The sequence below is a fragment of the Lutjanus erythropterus genome, chromosome 6, assembly GCF_056507025.1.
Source record: "Lutjanus erythropterus isolate fLutEry1 chromosome 6, fLutEry1.hap2, whole genome shotgun sequence".
Classification (NCBI taxonomy): Eukaryota; Metazoa; Chordata; class Actinopteri; order Lutjaniformes; family Lutjanidae; genus Lutjanus; species Lutjanus erythropterus.
In genome coordinates, this window is record NC_139322.1 from 24,766,944 (window position 1) to 24,792,744 (window position 25,801).

General features: G+C 41.6%; 1 long non-coding RNA gene across 1 annotated transcript; it reads left to right on the forward strand.

Annotated features, from left to right (window-relative positions):
• The first annotated feature begins 861 nt into the window (after positions 1-861).
• LOC146325369 (uncharacterized) lies at positions 862-25,801 on the forward strand. Its single transcript, XR_014770649.1, has 3 exons — positions 862-977; positions 23,947-24,028; positions 24,339-25,801. It is a non-coding gene; the product is annotated as an uncharacterized LOC146325369 (long non-coding RNA).

The window sequence follows — 25,801 nt, forward strand, 5'->3', positions numbered from 1 at the left end:
GATGAGATGTCTGTCTGTCTCCACAAGATGGAGTTGTAACCAAATATATATATGTATACGTTTTTTGGTGTATTGGAGCTTGTTGAATTTCAGTCTAGATAAGAACCAGGAAATTCTCAAGCCGAGTTTATAATGTACAGCAGGTGGTGCTAGTGATTTGTCATCTCAGAAAAGACATAAACAGCTTTATTGAAGGTTTCAGCTATGAATAAGCAAAAAAAAAAAAAACTTAAATACGTTATATGTTCCTGTTAATTAACTATAATTTGTTGGTTTAATTTTTTTTAATCACATTCACCTCATAATCAGCATGCAGTGATTGTTATTACTGGGCAAAATTTAAGTTTTGAGTGTTTTAAATATATCTCTGACTGGTAGTTAGTTTAAGCCCTCCCAACCACATTATATAACCTAAACATGGTTTGCATTGATGGTATTCAATGCCACTCCATTGCCCCATCTGTGGTTCTTTTTATGGAATGAAAGGAGCCTTTAAGTTTAATCGTATTTTAAAATAAAGGTATAGAAGTAATTTTCACACAATAAGATGTGTTCATATCAAACAAATATTATACATTTGTCTCAAGCACAGTGTAACCGGCTTCCATTGGCTTTCACAGGTGAATTTCAACATGCCCACCTTACAGTCATATGGCTCTTTGCCCAGTCAGAAAATATCACCACTGTGCCCAAGAGAGGATTATAGTAATTTCAACAAAGATTGGACTGTAGGAGGAGAGTGGGGTGAAATATGTGTATGTGTCTGCATGTTTATGTGAGATTTGTGTACGGGGGATGAAGGGGGGGCATCATTGACATTCATTATAATGAAGTCTTCGCCCTTTCACCTCTCCCACAGTTGCTTTAAGCATGGCAATCCAATCTGAACTGGCTCCAGTGGGAGGAAAGACCAAGCAGATCACAGATGTCCCAAAACTTCAACCAAAACACGTCAGTATCTAGATGGCTGTCACAAGGTATAGTACGCTAGATTTTGACATAACAGTTTATTACCACATAAATATGAGATGTCGGCCAGATTATCCACATAAACAAGAACTTTACTACAAGACTTCAAGCATCTTTGGCCTTCATTTGATATTTTATAGTGAGTGCCACTGAGGGTTTTAACAAGAAAGCTAGATAATTAGTTAGCATGGCTTAATTCACTTGATTTGGTTATATGAAGCCAGCTTGCAATGATCCTTGTGAAGTCTTTAATAACATGCCTGATGCTGGGCTTAAAGTAAAAATTAACGTAATATCTGTTCATCCTCCAAAATGAACTTTTTTTGTCCACCGGCCAAATGGCTAGTGAATGTTCAAAGTTTAGCAGCCACTCAATAGATCAACATTGTTTTTTGGCTGGTGAGTGAAGCAAATCTACCAGTCACTTGCATATTTTACCAGCATTTGGCTGGTGACTGGTTCCAATTTTGGACCCTGTATCTGTCTAACTTTTGCTTCATTAAATCTGAACTTTGAAGCTCAATTTTGATCACAGACATTTAAAGTAATGTGTTTTTCCAAGGCAATGTTTCCCTCTTTACTTTTTTTTTTTTAAACTTATCTTTTCATATTTTATCTTTACTAGCTACTGTGTTGTGTTGGTGCCACAAATATTACTCCTGGAAGTAAGTCCTTTTTAAAATCTGTCAGTCTTAAATTGCTTTGCCAGTCATTAATCCCAAGTAAAGTAAATATACAGTAAAGCTGAAGATATGACAGATAGTGGGGAGAAGACATGCAGCAAAGGACTCAGCCTCAGTACATGGGGTGCATGCTCTACCAACACTCAGTCAAATAATTATGCATCTAAGAAACGTGACTATGTAGCAGGCTAATATTAAAGCAAAAATATTACAGGAAAAACAAAACTTATTTTAAATAACATTCCAGCAATCTCAAATTGTAAGTATGATTCCTCATTGTACCACTAGAGAGAGCCTGAGAAACACCAGTGGTACTTGCAGCACAGTTTGAAAATCTAGGGTGAACATTTTTTGTTCGTACAAAATCATTTTTCCTCTAACTTGGAGTGCTTTTACTTTAATTCTTACATTAAATAATATAAAAATAGCAAGACATGACCTAAGTATGTGGAAAAAATAGTATGGCAGTGAATGTTTGAATTATGTATATACTATTGCAAAACAAAAACAATGCAGAAATTAGTCATTTTTAAAAATTATTTATATAATCATAATTATATATAACAATTGTGTTTATTTTATAAAGTAAAATAAAAATAATGAAATGATTAACCAGAGACATTTTTTTTATTTCAGTGTCACAATATTCAATATATTGTTAAATTCCAAACAGGCAGTGAGGATAATAGCGTTCCAAATGACCAGAAGGTTTTAAATTAAGCTAATCTTGTGTCTAGGTTTTCCTGGGTCCAGACTGTAGAATGTACACACTGAGTGGGCTGATTCTCAGGAAATGGAGTGTAATGAGTTAACAATTCTGTTTGATACCCGGCTATACTTTTAGACAGTCATTTGATTATCATTGATGTAGAAAATAACTGGAAATTGTGGCTTTTGCGTCGAACTGCAACGATTAATCGAATAATCTATTATTAGTTGCTAACTATTATGATAATCAATTCATTGATTGAAGGAAGTTTTTAAGAAAAAATCTTGTATTGAGGGCAAACCAAAACATTTGAGGACATCATCTTGGATTTGGGGAAACATGAACATTTTTCACAATTTTCTTACTTTTTATTGACCAAACAGCTAATTGATCAATCAAGAAAATGGTGTACAGATTAATCAGTGATGAAAATAATTGTCAGTTGCAGCTCTACTTTTGCTTAGTTTTCTGGTTGAATAGAGGTCTGTTTCCATCTGTAATCTCTAATCCATGTATTTTTATTGGATAAGACATGACAACAGGCCACTGTATCTCTGCCCTGTCCACCTATTAATGTCCTCAGAGCCGTAGACAGATAAACAGAGCTAAAAAGTTTAAGAAACAGAGATAACAACACAAACTCGTAAAAAAGTAATACAGAAATATACTCAGGTGAATTAGCTCCAGGTACTTCCTTTCCTATCTTGATAATGAATTCTAAAATGCAGGCAGTGTTTTTGCAGTATATTGTATACGTTGCTCTTGATGGGGCCCTGTGGTACCTTAAACCACCGCTAACAGAAATGATGCCTTCAGCCTCCCAATATCTCAAATAACCCCAGAAGAATAATCTGCTATAATATTGATCTTTGCTATGATATCTGTGTTACTCCTACTGACAGCTATTTTCTTTCACCTCAGGTTACCTGATAACTGTTATTATTTTTTAGTAGTCCCCCAATTAGCTGCGTGAGAGGATGTGTGCTTCTGTGGATGTTGTTGTTTATATTTTGCGTCAGTGTAGCCATACATTGTAGTATGTGCTTGTGTGTTAGTTAACAAGTGTGTACTTGTGTGTTGCGGGTGATGTTGGCTTCCTGAGGCTGATTACCACCCTCATCCCAGCGTCTTGTTTTTGCCCGTCTCTCCGCCTGTGTGGAAGTTGTGTGGGCACCCTCTGGATTGCCTCACCGCCGAAGCATGCCGGACCCTGTTATCCAGCTATCCATCTGTGTTATTGATTTTTTTCCCTCTTTGTAGAGTTTCATCTTTCCTCCACTTTTCTGTCGAGCGATGGCGAGGGAGGGAGCGCGAGAGAGAAAGGAGGGGCGAGCACGGGGGCAGAGCAGAGATCTGAGAGCTTGTAGAAGAGGGGGGATGGAGGGATGGAGCACTGGAGGAGCGGAGCAGCGGTGGGGCTTCTGAGGGTAGGGGTGTAAGAGGTTGGGGGGGCACTCAGCCTGGACTATGGATGAGCAGAGAGAAAGAGAGAGAGGCACTCTGAAGTGTTGGAGCTTTTTTCTCTCTCTCTTCGTTTCTCTCCGTTCTCTTGGGAGCGCCCCCCTCGTCCTCCTCCTCCTCTTCCTCCATCCCTCCTTCCTCCTCCATCCTGCTCCGAGGCGCCTCTGGTACACACGCTCCACTCGCCACCCTCCTCCCCTCCTCTTCCTCCTCCTCCTCCTCCTCCTCCTCCTCCTCCTCCTCCTCTGCCTCTCGCTCCGTCCGCCTGCCTGCCGTCTCTCCTTCCCGGGGGGCTCAGGCAGTGCTGGCGGCGCAGCCGTGATTTGCAGGAGATTTGTCTAAGTGAGAAGCAATTAGTGCGCCTAAGCACCGCTAATGTATGCATGCTGGGGCCGCCGCCGCCCCTCCCGCTTGGTGGTGCCAGCGCCAGGCCAGGCCGGGGCACCGTTGGCGCTCTGTCTCCCCGTCTCCCTTTCTCTCTTTTCATCTGCAGGCCGTCATTTTTCTCTCGCTCCCCTTCAGATGACCCAGTCTCCTCTGATTCTATTAGCACAATTAGTCAACCAATGGCACTGAAGTTTGTGTTATTATTTACTGTGTCACTTTTTGAAAAGTATTCACTTGTATCCATTTTTATTAGGGGTGTCAGGAGTCAATATGAGTTAGGATGTGGTATTTGTTTTTTTGATTTAAACCTTTCTTTCTTTGTATGACAATGATTATGACATTGTTAGACTACTAAGTTTTGATTTTTAAAGATCAACAGATCATTGTTTTCATGCCCCTTATTTGTATATATTACTCTCTCCAGTCTAGAGGCTTCTCCTAAAGGTAGGTTGAGATTGTGAACCTTCAACCTTCCAAACTTCATCAAGGCTCATGGGGGGGGATTTCTGTCCCTCGTCTTCTCCTACATATGTTTCCATTGAGGCTTTAGCAAGCCTGGAAATTTCAGTCTGTGACTGATGGTGAGTGGTAGCATAATTTGAGTGCAGTAATCCATCCACACACTTGAGTATACACTCAAATGAACACACAGACACATCACAAACACACACATGCACAACAAAGTGGAACAGTGGTGGGTGGTAGGATTCCCTTTGAAACCTGCGGTGTAGAAAGGCTTGTTTGTGAGCGTGCATGCATGAGGGACGCTCTGCACACTGCGACTCCCCAACTACTTGAAGATGAACTTTGCCCTTTTCTACACGTTCCTTCTCTCTTACTCAGACAAAAACAAGATTAAGTCTGCTCATCTTTACGCAGCGCTGACTGCCTTCCAAGTGGGAGCCTACATGGACCGTGGGTGGTTTTGGAGCGAGGTGCTCGTTAATTAAAGATAGGCTAATTGCTGGCGCTTCTTAGCCTGGCTTTTGCAGTGCTGATAAGAGGATAATCCTGGAGAGAAAGGCGGAGATCGAACTGGTCCCCGGTAGACCAGGCCTCCCGCTCGACTGGGCTTGAAGAAAATGCACCCCAACTCCTCCAACCCCCCGTCCTGTCTCTGCTTCTTTAAAGAGCAGGACTTGCAACCAGAGAGTATAGAATATTCAAGCAGGCTGCACTTCAGCAGGAGGAAGCCTACATAAAAGCTCAAAGACATTAGCCCTCACTTGTTAGGCTGAGGGTTTCTGAGGCTATTTTAAAGCTTCGTCCACTGGTTTAGCTGAATTTGGCAGAGAGAAAGAGCATGATGGTGTGTTGCAATGTCGCAGTGACTTTTTTTGATCCCTGTATGGAAATTCTCTTGTCACATTTTCCCTCTGTGGGATTGTCTTGATTACAATATCAGCTATCCAGCTACATGACTGAAACGTGTTGGGATTTAGCGCCTTGCTCAAATGCACTAATTTGGATGCTTGTTTATGGTCATATCATCAAAATCCCACTAGCTTATCCATTGGGGCCTTCCTTCATTCCAGATAGACACATACACACACATGCAGACATGTAAATAATCACATTTACAATCCACCCCACACTCACATGACTGAAAGGTTGCATGACCCGACTATCATTCACGTGTCTCTAACCCATATTTTGTCATGGCGAGTTAGCCATTAGCACTTGCTGGGCTGTTCCCATATGCTGGGCCTCCACAGATCTATAATTCAGGGGTGGCAGATGTCCCCATGCATTATTCATGAGTGCCGTTCCATGCTGGGCTAGCAAGCGAGCCAGCGGCAGAACCGTCACAAGGTCCTTGCATATACAGTAGACGGTAGCTTCCATGTTGACCTGTAAGTGCACCTTCCCCACAACTCCTTCCAGCAAACAGACCACTGCAAGATTTCCAGAGATGGAGAGCTGCAAGTTGCTCTCTCAGATGGTAGATAGCAAATGGGATTTGGAAGCCACATAGATGCTGTGATGGTGGTCATCTGGTTAGTATATATAGTTGTGGTAGTTATGAAACAAAGGAATTATTTTTTAAAGAGATATTCCATCAATTTTACATGTCAGTTAACTTGTCACAGGGAGTTCATCTGTCCAAGAGTCATATAAGTCATTCTGTGGCTTTGGTTTGTCAGTTAGAAAGTATTATGGGGCATGTAGGATCTAGTTTTTGTGCCCGTCCCATGCCAGGGTCTGAAGTCAGGACATCTCAGACTTTATTTATTTGTAATTTTGATTAAATCAGCTTGTCTTTTCTTACACATATAACTGTGTAATGCAGTATAAACTATTCAAGGTGCTTTGGATGCAGAGGAAGAGGTCAGGCTTTGCGTGTGTGCGCATGAGAGAGAAGCGTCTACACTGTAAATCACACCTACATACCTGGAGGAGACAGCAGCGTTGTGTGCCGATACCCTCAAAGAGTGGGAGATAAAACACACACATACACAGGCACCCAAGATCACAAGTCGCCGCCAGCGCCAAGCCTGGCCGGCGCTGAACCGGCAACCCGATACCTCCTCCGGAGCCCTGCGGAGGGGGAGAGTGGGTGTGGGAGAGAGGCTTCCATAAAGTCTGTCCCGCCGGTCGGCTGTAACCTGAGCTCCCAGCAGACAGCCGCGGTGCCTCGCAGTCAGGCGCGGAGGAGTGTGTGTTTGTGTGTGTTTGTGTGTGCGTGTCTCTTTTCAGTGTGAGTGAGAGGGGACGGGTGACATGCTGCCACACGCTTGTTACCACGCTTGGGATCAGGTCTATGTGCATGTGTAGATTACAAACAGACACCAAACCAAGACCTCACCTTGACTTTCTGTCTCTCACAACTTTACACATACATCCCTTAAATCACTCTGAAATTCCTCTCAGTGGCATGTTAATACATCAGTTCTTTTTCATGCAGACCCTTCCTCTCCCTGAAATTGATACAGATGACGAGATGACGGGACCTTTGTCACTGAGCTTTTCTCTCCTTCAGGCTTTAGACTTTTCTCCAATATCCTCTCCCCCTTTACCCTCTGTGAGCTTCCAGTGGGACCGTCATCCAGAACATCTAAGACGTCAGCGAGCAGAAAACTGCCGTCAGCTGCCATAATGCTGGCTGTTGCTGCCAGGGTGCTGCCCTTTACGGATGTGAGTGCAGTGTGTGCGGTTGTGTGCGGTTTGGGAGCTGAATTAGAGGAGTATGTGTGTGTGTCTTGGGGAGGGGGTGATCGTGCTCGTCTATGGGCTGGCAGAAGGACAGGAGCCCCTTGTGCGGTTGCAGTGGGTGAGGAGGTTAACTGAGCCACAGCAGAGCCAAGACGCTGCCTGGGATATTGACAGGTTGGAACCTGAGGGCTCCTGCAGGATAGGAACACACTGCCAGAGGCTTGGTTACCACCACCGCCTGCCTGCCTCCGAGGGAAGGAGGGGTATAAGAGGGAGAGCGGGATGAAGGGAGGAGTAGGAGGGAGAGATGGGAAGACTGGGTTAAGGCAAGAATCTGAGATTTTCTCCTCCAGAATGGCTAGAAAAGGAAGATCATGGGAAGGGCATGACATGGGAGTGATTTGGCTATATGTTTGCAGTTTGTATCAGAATATTAATAAGAATGTTTTGTGATGTATATCAGAAAATGCCTTGTGTATTGTTGAAATCTGAGGCACTCGAGGGTGGTGATTTAAAAGGCCTTTTATAAGTTAGGGCTGTTTAGTCATAGAAGCAGTTAAAGCATGCCTACACATTTCAGCCATTAAGGCCATCATCGGGGCAAGTGCAAAATAGTCACCTTTTGGTTATTTGTTGCAGAGACATGGATCATATGTCAAGATTGCCACTATATTTGACAGGGTAAAACTGGGCTGCAAATAAATACAAGTAAATGGGGGAGCTATGGTTTTTCAGGGTATGAAGGTCATTTATTATCATTAGACAACACATGGTTGCACAACAAACTGAAAGTTGTAGTTCCTTCATACTATACACACAGACAAACAACATATATACAGATAAATAATAAAAATAAGAGTAGAATAGGATAAAATATGAAACAAAACAATATATATAGTTATTTATACATATACATGTGTACACCCAGGAAATAATTCTGTAGTGCATTTTTTTTTAAGTTTGCATCAGGTTGAATGTGAACAGCAGCAGCAAGAAGCTGATGATAGTATGGTCTACATCTTCACACTCAGTATAGACAAGGAAGTAATCACATGATAGGTGTAGACAGGTGAAGTCACATGACAGACCTTGTTCAGCAGAGGAAATCACATCAAACATTTTGCACAGCATCAGAACGAAACAAATAATCAAATAGAAGAATATATACAGAGCATCTTAAAACCACTTAATATTCAAGTTTTCAGTGTACACAGACTAGACTGCACAAGCAGTGTTTCAAAGGGCCCAGATGCCAAAGACAACAAGAAAAGGCAGTTACAAAAAAGGAGTCCACATTTAAACCAGGGCACTGTGTAGCTTTCATTGTGGGACTACAACTAACAATTTTCATTATCGATTAATCTGTTATTCATTTTCTCGAGTAATTGATGAGTTATTTGGTCCATTAAATGTCAGAAAATGGTGAATAATGGTGACCAAATATAATTAAAATAAAATATTCACATTTGAGAGACTAAAATCAGAGATTTTTTTCTTGAATACTCAAAACGGATGCTCTTCAAAATACTGTAGTTGGCAATTAATTAATTAGTTGATAACTAGTCTACTAATCATTGCAGTTCTATTTCAATGTACTTTTTATATCTAAAATGATTGTCTTTGTAAGAGCCTCCACTCCTTACGTTTTCTATATGACCCATACCTATCTTTAATGTTTTGAAACTGTTGTGTAAAATATTTTAATTGATGTTTATTGCAATGAAGTGTGTTCCACTCAATTGCTGTACACAGCTCTTCGTGGTGTAAAACAAATCGTTCAGTACCTCATTTGTTTTTGAATCACAGTGTAGTTGGAATGATTAATTCATACAGAAGAATTTTGTTAAACAGTAAGATCAAATCATCACGCTCGGATACCACTGCAAGTCAATTAACAATAATATTGAATTATCCTCGAGCCCTCGAGGGTGATACAAAAAAAGACATAGCTTATGCCAAGCACAACAGCATAATTAACAGCCTTTAGTTATTTGGTGTAGCTGCACCATCTTTGTGGAGCTCCACTTTTGCTGCTTTCACTCAGTCAGGAGCCGAGTATATGGTCTGTGTTGTTCAGGGTCATTTTCCATGGTAACGGTGGACCAGGTCAGAAGGTGATTGGCTTAGCTGAGGAAGGTGCTGGCGGCTGTTTGTTGATTCTCTGATAGGGGTGACCTACCCCTGACCTCCACACAAATCAATACTGCCTCCTTAAACTTTCATTTGTCCTCGTTTGCTCACGCTCACCCCCGATTGGGAGCAATTAAAGTGGGGCTTTTTGAGTCTGAAAAAAAACATGTTTTTAGCCAAAATTGAATTTGGATAGTGAGGTATGCTTTATTAATTCTTACTAGGTAAGAGAAATGTAATAGAATACACTGTATATTTCTGTTAAAAACTGTAAGAAGAAAGTGAATTGTAGATCTTCAGTAAACCACAGGTAAATTTAGATGTGAACTAACACGGCCTTTCTCTTGAAATAGATGAATACGACGTTAGTAAATTTCCAGTCACTCTGTGATTTCAGAGAATCCTCTTTGTACTGTGTTTATAGAGAATCTGTGTGGTGCAGGGAGTCCCTCCAACGCAGGAAAGCCTTTTTAGAAGCTCCTTCCTGTATCTTCACCTCCTCTTCATTGCACTTTTGTTTCTTTCTCTCCTCTCACCCCCTCATTCTCACTTTCACTCCCCGTAATCCCCGGTGTGGCCTACGAGGTTACTGTGTTCTTCTGCTAAACAGCAGGGCTGTGTGGGCTCATGTTTTTTTTCTGTTTCTCATATCTATTTCTCCATTCTGGGGTCACCCTTTTCCACTCCCCCACACAGGGAATCACCTCACCGAAAGACACCCTGGTTGATTTAGTGGGTAGTTGCACTGAAACGTTGCAGCCTTCCACAGTATGAGTGACACAACACGCTGTGCTGCTAGTTCCTCAAACTGACAGGTCAAAATACAGTGTGTGCCTCAGAGCATCCTTATTACTGTGCATCAGACTCAAGCTTCAGTACTTTATTGCCATATCAACGTAGATGGCGGGGATTTGCCTCAGTGTAGCTCAGGTATGAAACGTAAACAGCAGCAGACATTTGCTGCATAATGCCATACACAGCTACTGTCATAGTCAGATTCTCACTGTTGATTGTATGATGTAATTTGTAACCTATAATAATACCTTAACATTGCTCAATTTGATCAGAATAACAAAAATGGATAACTAACAGTGTAACAATGTAGCACTATGCATTTAACAAACTGAACTAATACTACTTAACTACTTGCCATGTCCAGGGGGCGCCCTGTTTTTTCTCTGATGATGCTACATTGTGAACAAATCCTTGCTGAAATCATGGTAATAAATATTCAAATATGAATCAATCAACGAGATGAACATATTCAAGTTTTCAGTGTTTCCCCTGATTGTTGGAGAGAGGTAGCAACATTACTGTTGTCATCCATAAAGTGTGAGGATAAAGACGGGTTGCAGTGTACGAAAAGGGTGTCTGTTGTGTTTGCTGCCACAGAAAAGAAATAAAAGTCCTCTTTTATGTATCCTATTATTATTCTCTTCATAGCAGGGTTGGACCAGACTGTGAAAAGCTAGTTAGCAGGTATGAGTCAGGCAAAAGTTTTATGGTTTGGAGCTGCATCCCTGGAAGCCCTGGGTAGAGGAACAAATGTGATAAGATGATTGATCTGATCTGAGCTGAGGTTGACGTTTTCTTTTGTGACCAGTTGCTGCTAACTAGCTTACTTTCACAAAAAAGTCTGCTAGACTTCATCACACACACAGGTTATACACAAAGCCACCTTCTTTAAAGAGGAAGGCTCAGCCAGTAACACACAGGTGCAGGTGCAGGCTGTGGGTGTGCTAACCAGAGGTAAAAATGCTCCACTACAAGTAAAAGTTTTGCACTCTAAACCCTACTAAGGTAAAAGTATGTAAGTATCAAAAAGTAAAATGTACTTTAATTATCAAAAGCATTTGACTGCATTGCTCAGACAATAATTATTCCATAATTATTACCATATAACATCAAACATGAGTTTATCTCTACAATTTGACAAAAAAAAAAATCAGATTTTATTATAGATCCATTCAGTTTTCCAGGTACCCAATCAATTGACCACCTGTGGGTCCTGGCCACTCACTACATTGAAAATCTATAAACATCACTGGATTTAGGCACTGGCCTTAGTGATAAGTTATTCAACAGGGCTTTTTCACAGCAGACATTTGGACATGTCCTAGCTGGAAAAGCAGACAATTAATACAGTTATTGATGACTGCATTAAATTTAGGTGATCCTGTGTCACAGTCCTGGTATCACTGTCATGACTTACTGGAACAGTAATGGAACTGGGTCATTGTCAGTGTTATAACACCTTAGCTTTTCCTGCTATGACAAGTCAGGTCACTCCTGTGAAAATGGTTCATGTAGACCAGTAACTGAAAGCCAATTTTACCAGTCCACAAAGAACATAAAAAAAATCACTTCTCCATTACATCATGTAGTTGAGTGATTTTTATCTTGTCAGTCTACTTCTGTTCAGTCTAAGTTTGGTTTTCACTTTCCCTTCCTGTGAACAATCAATCTGTTGCTCTGTCCTTGTTTTCCTGTCGAAGCTGCTGAGATAAAATACATCACTTCTCTCTTCCAGAGAATTTATACATGGAAATGGTTGCTAACCTTAGAAAAAAGAAATTGTAGCAGGTTTCACGAATTGAGTATCTCTCACCTTTCTGTTACATAAATATGTGACGGCATCAAAGCAGACATTTATTTGGAAATGCCACAAAGTATTAGTGTAACTCTGGTTATGATGTCTCTACCCCCACATTTGTTTTTTTCGATTTGTTACATACTGTGTGATGAGTCTGAGAAGCAACACCTTTTTTTTTTAAGCAACATTAAACGACAGTACAACATGTGCAAATATCAGAATACAGACTGAACCTCCTCTGGCTCATTTCGACATACACTAAACATGTGGTTGATTGTGTATTTGGGCGTGTGTGAGAGTTACAGTACATTATCTCCAGAGAGTTTGGCTGTCGTGGCGTTGGGAGGGCTGCGTCGTGGCCGTGGCTGCGTGGAGCAGCAGCACAGGAAACGCGTCAAAGCACTGAGAGCTAACTGGAACCAGATGTCTGAGGCTACTGGCCGGGGGATTCTCGCCGTGGAACAAGAGCGTCAGCGGGGGAAGTTCACTTCCTCCTGACTGTCTTGCTGTCTTCTCTGTCTGTCTGTATCTCTGAATCTTTTGTCTTTGGGTTGTTTCCTCCCTTCTCTCTGTCTAAAACTACTTGATTTTTCTATAGTTTGAGGCTAAGGCAGCTGAAAGACTCTGCAAGCAGCGGATGGATAAAATAGCCATAAGGAAGAGAAAATTATTATTTTTTCTTTTTGCACATCTTGCATTGAAATAGAGTCCACCTTCCATACTTATGTGGAAACTAAATACAGAACAAGATTCAAAGATGATATAAACTACCATTAAAAAAACATAAATATGCACTAAATAAATGATCTAAAAGGGTTCTTCCTGAAGAGCTAAGGTTCTGAACAACTGTTTTGCAAAGAAAGGGTTCATCAAAGATTGTTGAAAACATGGGTGTTAAAAGATGTTTAATTTAAAGGAGCAATATGTAGCAATTGCATGTGCAAAATTGAGTACAGCAGTCCAAATAGTGAGTCGGAGCCATAGACGGTATATTGAGAAGGTTTAAATCCCATTTAATATAGGATCTGTGGTTGAAATTCGTTTTTTCCCCTGGCTCCCTCCTCCCTAGACTCAGGGGGCTGCAGGTTGCAGGAACACCGCAGGAGCCAATGATGTGTGCGCAACATCATAAATTTACAATAACAACCGATTCCTACTCTGTAAGTTGATCAGCTGTTTCTGAGTGTCACTTGGCTGTCAGTGTAACGTTAAGCCTGGGTGGGTTCTTGTAAGCACTATTAGAAGATGGAAAGGTTCTGGATATAACCCACATTTCTGGTGGCCGAACCAGTTCAGCCACCAGAAATGATTTAATAGAATAGGGCCTATAGAGGATTCTGTCTGGAAACTTACTGATGGGTCTACGTATAATCCTGTGTGTTGGATGATAGGTAGAACAAATGGCTCTAGCAGGAACCAAAAGGTTTCTCCATTGGGGACAAGCCAAAGAAATTTTAGGGTATCATCCAAAATAACCCAGTACCAATTAGTATAGGAACTTGAACGATACCTCCAAATGATCCTTTTTGTACCCAGATCCATAGAAAAATGAATTTGTTGGGTTTGCCACAAGCATTCTTTGATTTAATGCAACATGTGATTGGCCATTACCACAGCAGCCACCATCTACACAGTCTGTAGTGTTGCAAATTCGAGCAATTCAATGTGCTGAGATCCCGTCAGACATTGTATTGTATGGCTACACTAAATGCCTGTGCCATCTGATAATAATAAATACATAAAATGCAAAAGGATTTACATGATGGGTTACGAATGAAGTACTTGGTATCAGTATCAGTTTAAGGGTACTGGTATTATAATTTTATAAATGATACCCAGCTCTATCTAGATATCACTCTTATTTCTAAGAATGTATTCAAGAGTCAGTGTGTGTTGCAGTTGTTGGTCTAGTTTGAGCAGGACACAACAGCTCTTCTCATACAACTTTCCTGATGTAACCAAGCCTACTCTACCATCTCTCGTTTTACTACCCCATCTCTTTGAAGCTCTCCATAGTGGGAGATGGAGTTGGCCTGCTTTCTATGCCTGGGAGCATTGCCTGCCCTCCTCCGCTTCACTGCCCCCTGACTTTCTCTCACATATACAGTGTAAACACACACACACACACACACACACACACACACTCTCAGACATACACTTAACTTATTCACTCATGCACAGCAATCATACAGGGCACGTGCGCACACATGACGACCCATGCACCGCTGACGCTGTGTGTGCATGACTCCAGCTGAGCCTCCAGTCTACCCGGGGCTGACACTGAAGCTTTGCCTGGGTCTTACCCCAGTCTTTTTGCCATTGGCGGACCCTAATGCAGGCCACTAGGCGACAGCAGCAACAACACATACCCACACACCCTCCTGCGGTGACAAGTGTTCTATAATGTCAACTTCCAACTGATAGAAAGACTGACAAACAACTGAAACCCAACTGATACTGGATAATTTGGGCAGATGCCAATATTAGGGAGTAAAAAAATCTGTGATATCAGTATATCTGCAGATATACTTAGTAGAGCATCCAGTACTGCCTCAAATGCAGATATCTGTATTTGTGAGTACATGTGCACTGATCCATTACCACCTAAATGGAATCACGCCACTTACCAACAGTGTCCCGTATGCTAATTTTTTCCCAGGATGGAAGGATGACCTAGTTTAAGAGGCATTACACTATATCTGGGGACTTGTCACATTAGCAACAAATTGTATCTGATATCTTGTCACTGGTGCAATTAATCTCATGTGTTGATCAGAGCTGTGATTGAAGGTTTGGTTGGTCCACAAAAGATTTTCAGATTTCATATTGGGCTGTGGCGTTCTTTGGATTGGGATTCTTGGGACGTTTGGGCTTGGCTGTTACATTGCATTCATTCTCTGTATTAGTTCATCTTCATCACTAGCAATTCTATCACATCCATAGAGGACTAGTAGTATTTTTTTAACACACTGGTATCAATCTGGAGCAATACTATGTATTGACCATTATGCAAAGTTCATGTATTGGAACCAGCATTGGGAGGGGAAAAAACGGTATTAGAAACTCTCTAGTTCTTAATTTGTGTGTGTGTGTGTGTGTGTGTGTGTGTTTGTGCTATCAATCTTTGAACCTGCTAAATCCCATATTTGTTCAATAGGATTCAAATCCAGACTTTGACTCTGCCTGTCCATCCGTTCCAGTACTCCAGATTCCCTTTTCTTGGTCAAATAGTCTTTGCACAGCTTTGAAGTATGCTTGGAGTCTTTGTCTTGTTGGTATATGAACCCACGACCAATCAGATTCAGTCCAGAAGGGATTCCATGATGCACCAAGATGTTGTGGTAGACGTTCTTGTTCATGATACCATCGATTTTAACTAATTTGCCCACGCTGTTTCCACAAATGGAACCCCATACCATAATGGAATCTCCACCGTGTTTCACTGTGGGTGCAATGCATCTGGCATCAAAACGTTCTCCAGCATTTCGGTGGACATAAACACAACAATGCTGACTTTCTTCCAGTCATCAACAGTCTATATTTTGTGCTCCCTGGCAAATCTGAGGCATTTCTAGATTTTTTGCAGGTCTCAAAAATGGCTTCTTAGCAGCAAATCTTCCCTTTAAGCCTTGTTCCATCAGTCGTCTGCTTATGGTCATTCTGGAGACTTTCTCAGACTCTGATCTAGAAGCATTTATTTCTGCCTGAAGATCAGCAGTGGTCCTCCTTCTGTCTCTAGTACTTAAAATCTTGAGGTGTCTGACATCTGCTTCAGTTAACTTTTGTTTCCTGTCTCTTCCTTTACATTTTGTAAGTACCAGTCTCGGCAATTGACTCCAAGGCATACTTGACCACACTGAGAGAACACTTTATGTCTTTCCCTGTTTGTCTCAGAGACAATCCAGCATCATGAAGTGCTTAAATGCAGACACTTTCATTTTCAGTGAGCCCTCGATGTTTTACCATTTTGAACAGGAATGAGGAATTTCAAACTGAATTCACCTTTTTATACCCAAATTTGAACCGGCTCACTGGGATTCTCTGAGAAGTCCGAAATTAATCAAGCATAACATTCAACCACTAAAACTAATTTTTCTGCTCAGGAATGCAAGTAAATAACTATAATTTGACATCTTAATCAAGAAATAATAATGTTCTTGTAAATGTAAAATGTAAATTTAAAAACACAAAAAGACAAACTTGAATTAAAAAAAGGGTCAAATATACATACAAACCAAACAAAAAACCCAACAATGAACAATCTGTAAAAAAAAAAAATACTGGACAACATTTATGCCCTTACTGATATAGTCCAACATATCGGGTTGATAATATTGGTTGAACAATATATCTGTCAGGCTCTACTAATAACAACTTGTGTGCCATTCTAAAACAGGACAACAATTACAGAAGATCATAAACCCTGACCAGAGTGTGTTGAAGTGTGCTTGTGCGTGTGGATGCATGTCTATCAGCGTCAGTAAGATGAATACTCCATCAATGTTTGGACTGAGCTATTTTCTTTTTCTTTGCCGCTTCGAGGTGAATTGGCACAGCCTGAAGGTCCTGGATAGCTCTGGGTGAGAGCGGCTTTCAGCAGGCTGTTAGTCTTATCATCACACACAAATACACACACACACACACACACACACACGCTGTCCCCTCTGACCCAGGCCGTTTCCTGCCCCTGGCTGATCTATTGGCTGACGCCTGCCCTGTGACTGTAGAGAAAGAGAGTAAAAGAGGAGGGGAAAGAAAATGTGTGTATGTATGTGTGCTCGCGGCCTGTCCCAGCGAATCGATATCCGTCTCGTATCCGTGAGCTGTGCCTGACTCCTGGCTGACCTTGCTCAGCATTGGTGGTTGGAGTGTGTTTTTTCTGTTGGGGTCTGAAAATGTGAGAGGCACATCGAGTTTTACCCCCTCGCTAATAGAGGTCTGAGGCCACGGAAGAGTGTGAAAAGTCCTGACTTAAATGTGCCAGTCTGAGGAGGCAGAAACAACTAATCTGAGAAATGGCGAAATAACAGGAAAGACTTGGCTGAGATGATTTTACAGTTGGCCAAAGTATAGTTCAAACTGTTACCCCGGAGATTAGTCCAACATGATTCGAAAACTGCAGCAAATGTATATCAGTAACGAATCTCCATGGAGACGTTAGGGTTTTAAAGCTAGCAGTGAAATCATGCTCACCTCCATGCTTTAAATTTCATATGGATGACCCTGTTGTGCTCATGGCTGAGATACTAAAAGCTTCTCAGATTGTGTGTGTGCATACGTACATGTGCAGTAACACAGAACTTGCTTCAACGTCAGTTTGCTAGTTGGACTCAGCCTTGCGTGTTGTTAGTGTGCGCTGATAGAGGCTCCAGCTCCCGGGCTGAGCGGGGCTGCGGGTGCTAGCCGCCGCCGGCACTAATTGAACCCTGCCGCTAAGGTAAAGGGGGGAGGAGGAGGCTGTCAGTGAGGGAGAGAAAAGGAAAAAAAGAGAAGGAAGAAAAAAATAGCGTGGTGAGGGCGAAGTGCCCCTGGGGGGTTGGGTCCCTGCCTGCCTGCCTGCCTGCCTGCCTGCCTTTCGTTCCCCAGCTCCTTCCCCCCCTCCCCGTCTAAATAGCCGTGCCGGCGCTCCAGGGCTTCCTGCGCCTTATCTGCTGATAATTGGGCACTGGAGCTCCACAGCTCGCTTATGAAATATAGATTCCTGACGGAGGGGAAGGATGGGGGGAAGGAGAGGAGGTAAGGTGGTGGAGGGAGTGTGCAGGCAGAGAAAAGCCCCTGGTCGTATCAGAGAGCGTGGAGCCTTGTGGGCTCTGCGGTGTTGCTCTGGCTCGTTTAGCAAACGCAGCCCCAGTAGTTAGGGCGAAGGCCTCTGTGCTGAGCAGCCCACACTGTCACAGACAATTGAAAAACAATGCTTTGTTCCTATTGTTCGTTGCACCCACAAGGTTCAAAGAGCTATAAATTGCGGGGGAGAATGCTTGTTGTGTAGTTTGTCATAGAACATGTGAAATCTTCTAAGCGATTTCAAACATGTAGTGGAGAATCGCCACATACATAACGCAACACTCACTACTCAGACATACACTACATAGTGTTCCAATGAATGAGTGTGAATGAGTAGCCTGCATAGTTACGGTATTATTTAAGCTTGTCCTGATGAGGATATGTTATGCAACTCAGTATTCCTCTGTGTATGAATGACAGAGGATGTTATTTTCCTGCAGCGAGGTTGGGATGCTATCCGCAGTCTCACGGGGGAACGTTATTGGATCACAACATGGAGACCGAATCCCAGAGAGAGTAGAGCAGGGAATACTCTGCTGGGTGCTCAACACAATATGGATCCCTCTTATCCAAGGCTACTTTTGCTTTTAGCTTTGAGCAAGGTTGTTCATTTAAAGTTTAATTTCATGAGAAATGTATTGTTACCTTAACTGAAAGAAAAATGATTCTGTCTGTAAAAATGAAGTGAACATTAATGTCTCATAATGGCATAATTTGGACAGAAATCTGGCAGTTTTGGACTTGAAAGTGTAGAAACTCCTTAAAATGACAGTGTTGACCAAACAGTCTTTAAACCATAGTAATAATTTTAAAGGCAGAATAGAGTGCTGCAGGAATGAGTCTTAAAACCTGAAAGTGAGTTTGCATATTAACTTTGTCTTGAAGTCGATGGGTTTTTGAATGGGTTTTTGGTTTGGTGCTTGAAATAAGGTTAGTGGTTAACTCAAGCTTAAGAGATTTTCACTTTTTGTTTCATGACAAAAAATTCACCAGTAAACATCTCTCACAACAAACAGTTGCTAACATGGGACTAAATGAGACTAGATTTTTGGACACATTAAACGTCATCACAGCAAACAGTTACACAGTTTTTTATAACATAACATTACTTTTTTACTCTTGGTGACTGCATTTACACTTCAACAGTCATAAAAGTATTGTTTTTGTGTGTCAAGGTTACCTAAATAAACAAAATCTTTAAGTATCATAAACATAAACTCCATTAATCCAAAATCTAATGAAAAAAATCCCATTGCCTTGTGAAGCTAACTTCTGTGTTGGCCTACAAAAAACATCCTCGTAGCGCTGTAGTCAACAGGGCAGAAAAGTACACACACACACACACACACACACACACTCACACAGAGAGAGAGAGAGAGAGACGGGTCTGTGCATGTCCCAATTAGCAGTTGGGTTAATGAATGGGGAGCTACCTGCTTGGTGGTGGGAGGTGAACTGGAGGTTGGAGTTTAAAAAAAAAAAAAAAAAAGACAGGCTGGAAGGTTGACTGCTTGACATTTTATATGAGACTTTGCAGCACTGTGGTCTTAGAGGAGGCTACATTAAGGCTACATAGCAACCAATATACAACATATACACAGGGCAATGTCGCACATTCTTTATTTTAAGGCAGTAAAGAAAAAACTTGAGCTTGGCTAAAGCAATCTCAGGAGTGATTCCCCTCTGTAGCCTTACCTCTGTGTGTTTCACATTATTTTTTAAACAATTCCAGCTCACATCTAAATTGTGGCCAAAAGTTAGAGAACCCTACGCCCTGAGTAACGGCTCCATCATCCCATTGACCAAAGTTACCACAGGAGCCAATACAATAACTCACCTGTTACATGGTTTCCCCCCAAACCACCTTTATTTACGAGACAAAAATACCAGCGCTGGGTTATGCATTGATCTTGGCATGGACACGCCTCACTCCCTGTTTCATTTCCCTTGGACCACTTGGGCCCTATTGGTCAATAGCAATTGCAATTCTCTGCACTATGGGCCAGACAAATTCATTTCAATTACAATTAGCATGGAGGCCCAGGGGCTGATTTATGGCCTTGTTTTCCTTCCCGTGCGTTCCCCCACGCATTAATCACCCCCATGCCGGCCTGTGTGATCCTCACTTCATCTACCTGCCAAGGCAGCCGCCCCGCCATGCATTCCTGGATCCCTTCCCCTCTTCTTCCTGCCCCAACTCCTGTCCTCCTTTCCCTCTGACCGCGGACCTAACAGTGGGTGTCCTTAACTCGCACCTGACACAGACCAAGGAGCAAAGCTGCATTTAACTCAATGCTGGGGTGTCTGATTGGCACTCATATATCATGTGTAATGACCAAATGTCCCTGGGGAAAAATGCATGAAAAGTTGCAGTTTCTTTCAGATTTTTTCACACAGCAAATAAGCTCAGTACAGTACTATAATTTAGTTTTGTTGAAAACTGAATGTTCGGTTAATTTACTTCTATATAGTTTAATCTCACACAAGTATTATTGTTCAAAACATAGGAATAAATAACTTCATGATGTATACTTACAAATTAACTTGCTAAGTTACAAACTCATTCCTCAACTGCTTCACAGGTAGCTCACTGAACTTATTAGCTAATGGCAGCTACAACATAGTTAGCGGGAATGTGCCGGTGACTTCAGTGGCTACTAAAGCACCTGTCACTTGTCTGCTCACCCAGCTCAGGTTCTTGTGCTGATTTCAGCAACGCTCCTTGCCAGCATTCCCCGCCAGGTCCCCTTAGCTTGAGCCTGAAAAACTCTTCCTCCTGGCAGTCCAAAGCTTCTGTAGTTGTAGTAGTGTAGACAAACAGCAATGCTCCCCCAGTTGCAGCTAAGTGTCAGAGACCCATATTGCTAGTAACATCCATGTTGCTACAATCCCACTTCTAACATCAAAGTGCAGCTCCTCAATGGAGTGTGAGCTGTACTTTTCTTCACAAACTAACAAATAAATGGTCGATTAAGACTCTTGTCACCAACTAACTTGCTATGCTATCACCTGACTTATTCTCATAGTACATGACTGCACAGTAAACATGCGCATTACAAATGTTTGGCCTCTGGTCATGTGCTACAGCCCAGAACACAGGTTTGGAAGTTTTCTTTCCTGACTGGGAAATTACGTTAGAACCAACAAACACTCTCATCCTTCACTTGACATTTGGTTACCATCAGGCTGGGATTAAGAGTCCTATTTTGGATAGTCTGGAAACTGTTTGGGACAGAGTAGTGTCTCTCCACTCCTCCTATGTGGAGTCCGAGGCTGAGTCATCCAAGGCCAGACATTTCCACTGGGACAATGTACCAATCCCTGGTGGCCACACTCAGTCTTGTTTATACGGCCCTGTCCGCGGCCCCGTGGATCTGGCAGCAACTCTCCTGCTTCCAACCTCTGTCCCCATCCCTGCTCCTTCACCCTTCACCCTCAAAGGCTTGGTGTGTGTTTGTGTGGGTCGGGTTGGGGGGGGGGGGGGGGGTGCACATAGTGACCAAGGAAATGGTGCTTCTGTGGAAAGCCAGTGGATTCAGAGGGCCAATAAAAACAGAAGGCAGCGTGCTGCTCAGGGGAGACTAAACATCTGTTCGGACAACATCCTGACTGGAGTTTCTCTGATGGGTGGGTGGTGTGCAAGCATGTGCATCTACACGTACCTGTATAAAACTGCTCTCACCTTTGCATGAAAAAGGAAGGAAATCAAGGGTTTCTGGATACCAGCGGGGTTAGATTCTGTTCTTAGAACTAGACTGGTCAAATTATTAGTCAGATTATAGGATTTCAGGGGCTTTTATTGCATTATTTATTGCATTTGTGCCAGAGTAATCAGAGTGAGAAGAATGGGAAAACCTACCATTGTTCCAAATGGAGAACTTTCATGAATTAGTCCAAAATTGTTACCCCCTTGTAGCCAACCCAGGTGAATAGAAATTAAGCCTAATCTTTACTGTGTCACAATTATGCAATTGTAGTTCATTAAAAAGTGACACCAGATGCAAACAAACTGTATAACTCAGTTTTAATTTGCTTATTTAATTGAAAAAGTGTTAATTTTTGTTTTCTATTTGGATCTAACTTCTAGTGATTGCTGAGTGGGAGATATTGTAATGTTAGAAATGTATGATATTAAATAACATTTGGAAGCTCTGTGTTGATACAAAGATAGTAGGTAGTCCACGTGCACCATTTGTTTCCCTCTTCCAGGAGGCGGCCTTACTACATGGCCACAGTGACACACAAAAGCTATCAGTCAAAGTCAACTGATACATTCCCTGGCAGAGATATTAATGTTACATATTATTTGGATAGGACACCCTTAAAAAAACGTAAATTTAAGTTATTATCTCATTGAAAATGATACTACATTTAAACAAATGAACACTGTTTGATAATACAGCAATGGTGATGCAAGTTAACAAATGCCTGTAAACATGACTAAATGTAACATGAAAAAAACTTTAATACTTTACTTCCCCTTTGAACACGATTTCTTTGTGATTCATGTTAAATAGATTTTCATCTGCAATGGTGGTTTTTTAACAATGAAGACCACAACTCCCGTGGTCCCACACTACATCCTAATGTCAACAGAGTCTTTTGTTAATGTTTTGATTGAGATTGAGAAATTTATGTTTGTTCTGTTATGGGATATTAATGATCTCTAACAAGCTACAGTATGTTGTAAAATGATATGTAACATTCAAATAAATGTGACTATGTGTCATATAGCTGAAAATGAACTGCAGTGTCATTGGCACCCAGAGTTTCTGAGTGGTCACGTCAAGATGTAACTCCATCCTACTCGATGTGAAGTGGATTTTCGGCTTGCTCTGACCGCTGAAGTGGTTTTGCAGCCTGTGTCTTTTGGCCACAAGCAGTGAATGGAGAAGCTCTCTGACTGACAGTTTGCTGTGACAGCTCAGACTGATTTCCAAACTCACCAAGAACTTTAGTTTTACTTATTTCGTCTAGACCATCCACTTACCACATCTGTGTCTGTACATTTAGAGTAATACAACTAAATTTCAGTTGAAACTGTTTAGCTCAATTTAATGGGTCTTTGCCTGTCTTCATGCCAAATAGTGCATTTCTGTTTCTCTTCATTTGTGTTTTTTACATTGACTTTGTAGTGCTCGACTAATATCAGTCTGTCAAAAGAATGTTATTCCATTATTCCATGCACATTACAATCTTATATACGTGGTTATCTCAGCCTGCAACATTAAATTACATTTTTATTAATTAATGAAATATAAAACTATAGAGGGCTATAATGCAGATTTCAGAACGTGCCCAGTATTTAAGGGAGAGAACGGTACAGTATGTCTGAAGCAGTGTTATTCAACCTCATTAATGTAACAATATATTATTAAATACTACCCAGTACGGACTTTTGATTTGTTGTCATTTAGGATGGGAGATGTTTGTGAAATGATGGTGATTGAGGAAATGTTGTCAGATGTTTATAGCATGAGAGTTAAACAGGGCTTGAAACAAACTTTTTCACCACTCTCCTAAAAATTGCACTAACAGGAGTGCTAACATTATTCCACAATAGCTACACTGACAAAGCGACACATTGAGTATGTCAAATTTTGTTTTCAGGCATACTAAAAATATTTTGAAAGCATCAAATCATAGATCCAGTAATGCATATCTTAAACTGTTTTCTGGATGAGAGGAGTTTTAATTTATCCTCTTATTACTCAAGGTCAGAAGTATTACCAAAGTAACACCAGTGAAGTCTTGAGCAACAATTAGTGCTTTATGTAAGTTTTTCTTGTATAAATTGTACTGATATTTCTGTTACTGTTCACTGTTGACTGAACTCTGCCCCGAAAAGTACAATTTATAGACCGTCTGGTTAGTTTTTTTTCGGTCAGTGAGCTTTCTGACAGTACAGTACAGTATGTGTAAACACTGTGTATTACTGATGTTAGCCATTCCCAATAAAATTTACTATACTTTATAACTATACATACTGTTAAGTCTTTGTCATGTACTAGAAAGAATATAAATGCCACTGTTTAGAATGTTAGTGGTTGCTTGATGAGTATATTTGGTTTTTGCAGGAACTGGTCCAACTACTAAGAATATGGAGTAGAGGACAGACACAAGGGCTGTAACACATTGGAGGAAGTATATCAATGAGTGGTGAGTGTTTAATCTTTTCTTCTTTGACCTGAAGTAAGACCCAAACTCAAGTCCAGTTCAACATGAGTTCTTTCAGATTTTGGTCCCCTTTGATTCAGGTTGCTCAAGTTTGAGGTTTATTTTTTAGAATCCATCTTGACTTTGGGTAAGTGTAGGTCCCCGTTCAGGTTGGATATGATTTTTCGGGCCCATGAAGAGCTCTGTCATGAACCTGTTTTTCTTTTTTTTTTCTTTTTTTTTTGTGGTCTTTTTGTAAAACAGTACCAGCCTTCCTAAACAGTTTTCCACATGTGGTATGTTTTCATCCCAGGAGGTGGTGTTTTCACCTGACCTCTACGTGACCTGAGCAGCCTCTCTTGTTTAACACCTGGGTGCTGAGTGAGGAGCTTCAGTCTCTCCCTTTTCCACACAGGAAGTTAGGATTCCCTGTCTACAAACAACACAGAGATCTGTAGGATAAGCAGAGAAGAGAGAAGAGAGTTAAGACTCCCAATCCTCAAACAACACAGGAAGCTGTCGGATAAGCAGAGGAGAAATTGAGAGAGAGAAATGAATGTTGCCTCTCCAGCTTTTGAAGTATTTATGAGGATCTTCCACTAAGACTGAACTTCCCTCTCGCAGACTCGAGTGTCAGCCCAGGTAGAACTTATTTCACCCGCTGAGGCTTTAAGGAATTCATATTTCGATAACATTAGGGGCAGCAAAAAAATTGACCCGTAAAATGAGCTTGGAGGATTTTCTCAGATTTCTCTTGAATGTTGGTCAAAATGGGCAGAGAAACTCTCATACTGCACTGATCAAAGGATACTACTACTCCTGCTTAAACATCACTTCATGCTTGTGTTTATATTTTGGGAACTGACCATGTCTTTCATACAAATATCCATCTAATCAAGCAAAACCTGTATCTGTCTTTCTCTTTTTAATTGATTTATCACAGCATTTGCCAACTCGCACCAAACCTTGTTCTCTGTCTCTCACACCCACACATTCTCATTCACAAACACATGTACATGTAGACACGCATCAGTGCATACACACGTGCATGCACACATTTACACACACACAGAATAAGCTACCCTGAGAGCGAGTGCTGTATTGGGTTTTCTTCAGGAAGTGCGGCTCCTCCAAAGCTCTGGTCAGATGAAAGGCGAAGAGCTGTATCGATCGGCCCAGAGCGGGAGGGGGTGCTGGAGCGAGAGTTGTGTGTGTGTGTGTGTGTGTGTTGGTGGGGGGGCAGAGCCTGTGGTGTGTCTGCCTGATGCAGGGCTGCCAGCCAGGCGAGGAGCAAAGGGCCAGAGGGGTGAGGGGGGAGCTGTGAGAGGGGGGCGGCGAGTTGTCGCTGTGGCCCCGTGGCTCCACCGTAACCCCCTGGCCCCTCAGTGGAGAATGTACAGCACGTACACACACCCAAACACGCATGCATGCACACACAACGGCAGCACCAGTCTGCTGTTGTTGATGGGAGCTGTCAGAGAATGAAACAACATGGCCCGAGTGAGAGGGAGAGGGAACAAGACAAACACACAAAACATTTTTCATCCAGTTATCTTGTGTTACTCTGAGGATTTAGTATCATTTTAAATTTTTCTGTACGAGCGCAGATATGTTTTTTCCAATATCTGACTTTGAGAAATCTATGGATAACAGTTCTTGTACAAAACCCTATTTTTTTGTTTGTTTTAAAGTGGAAGCCAAAGTTCTCTAATGGTGTCTAAACACAAGCAGCTGTGCTAGCACTTTAATAAAATAAAGAATATATAGATAATAATA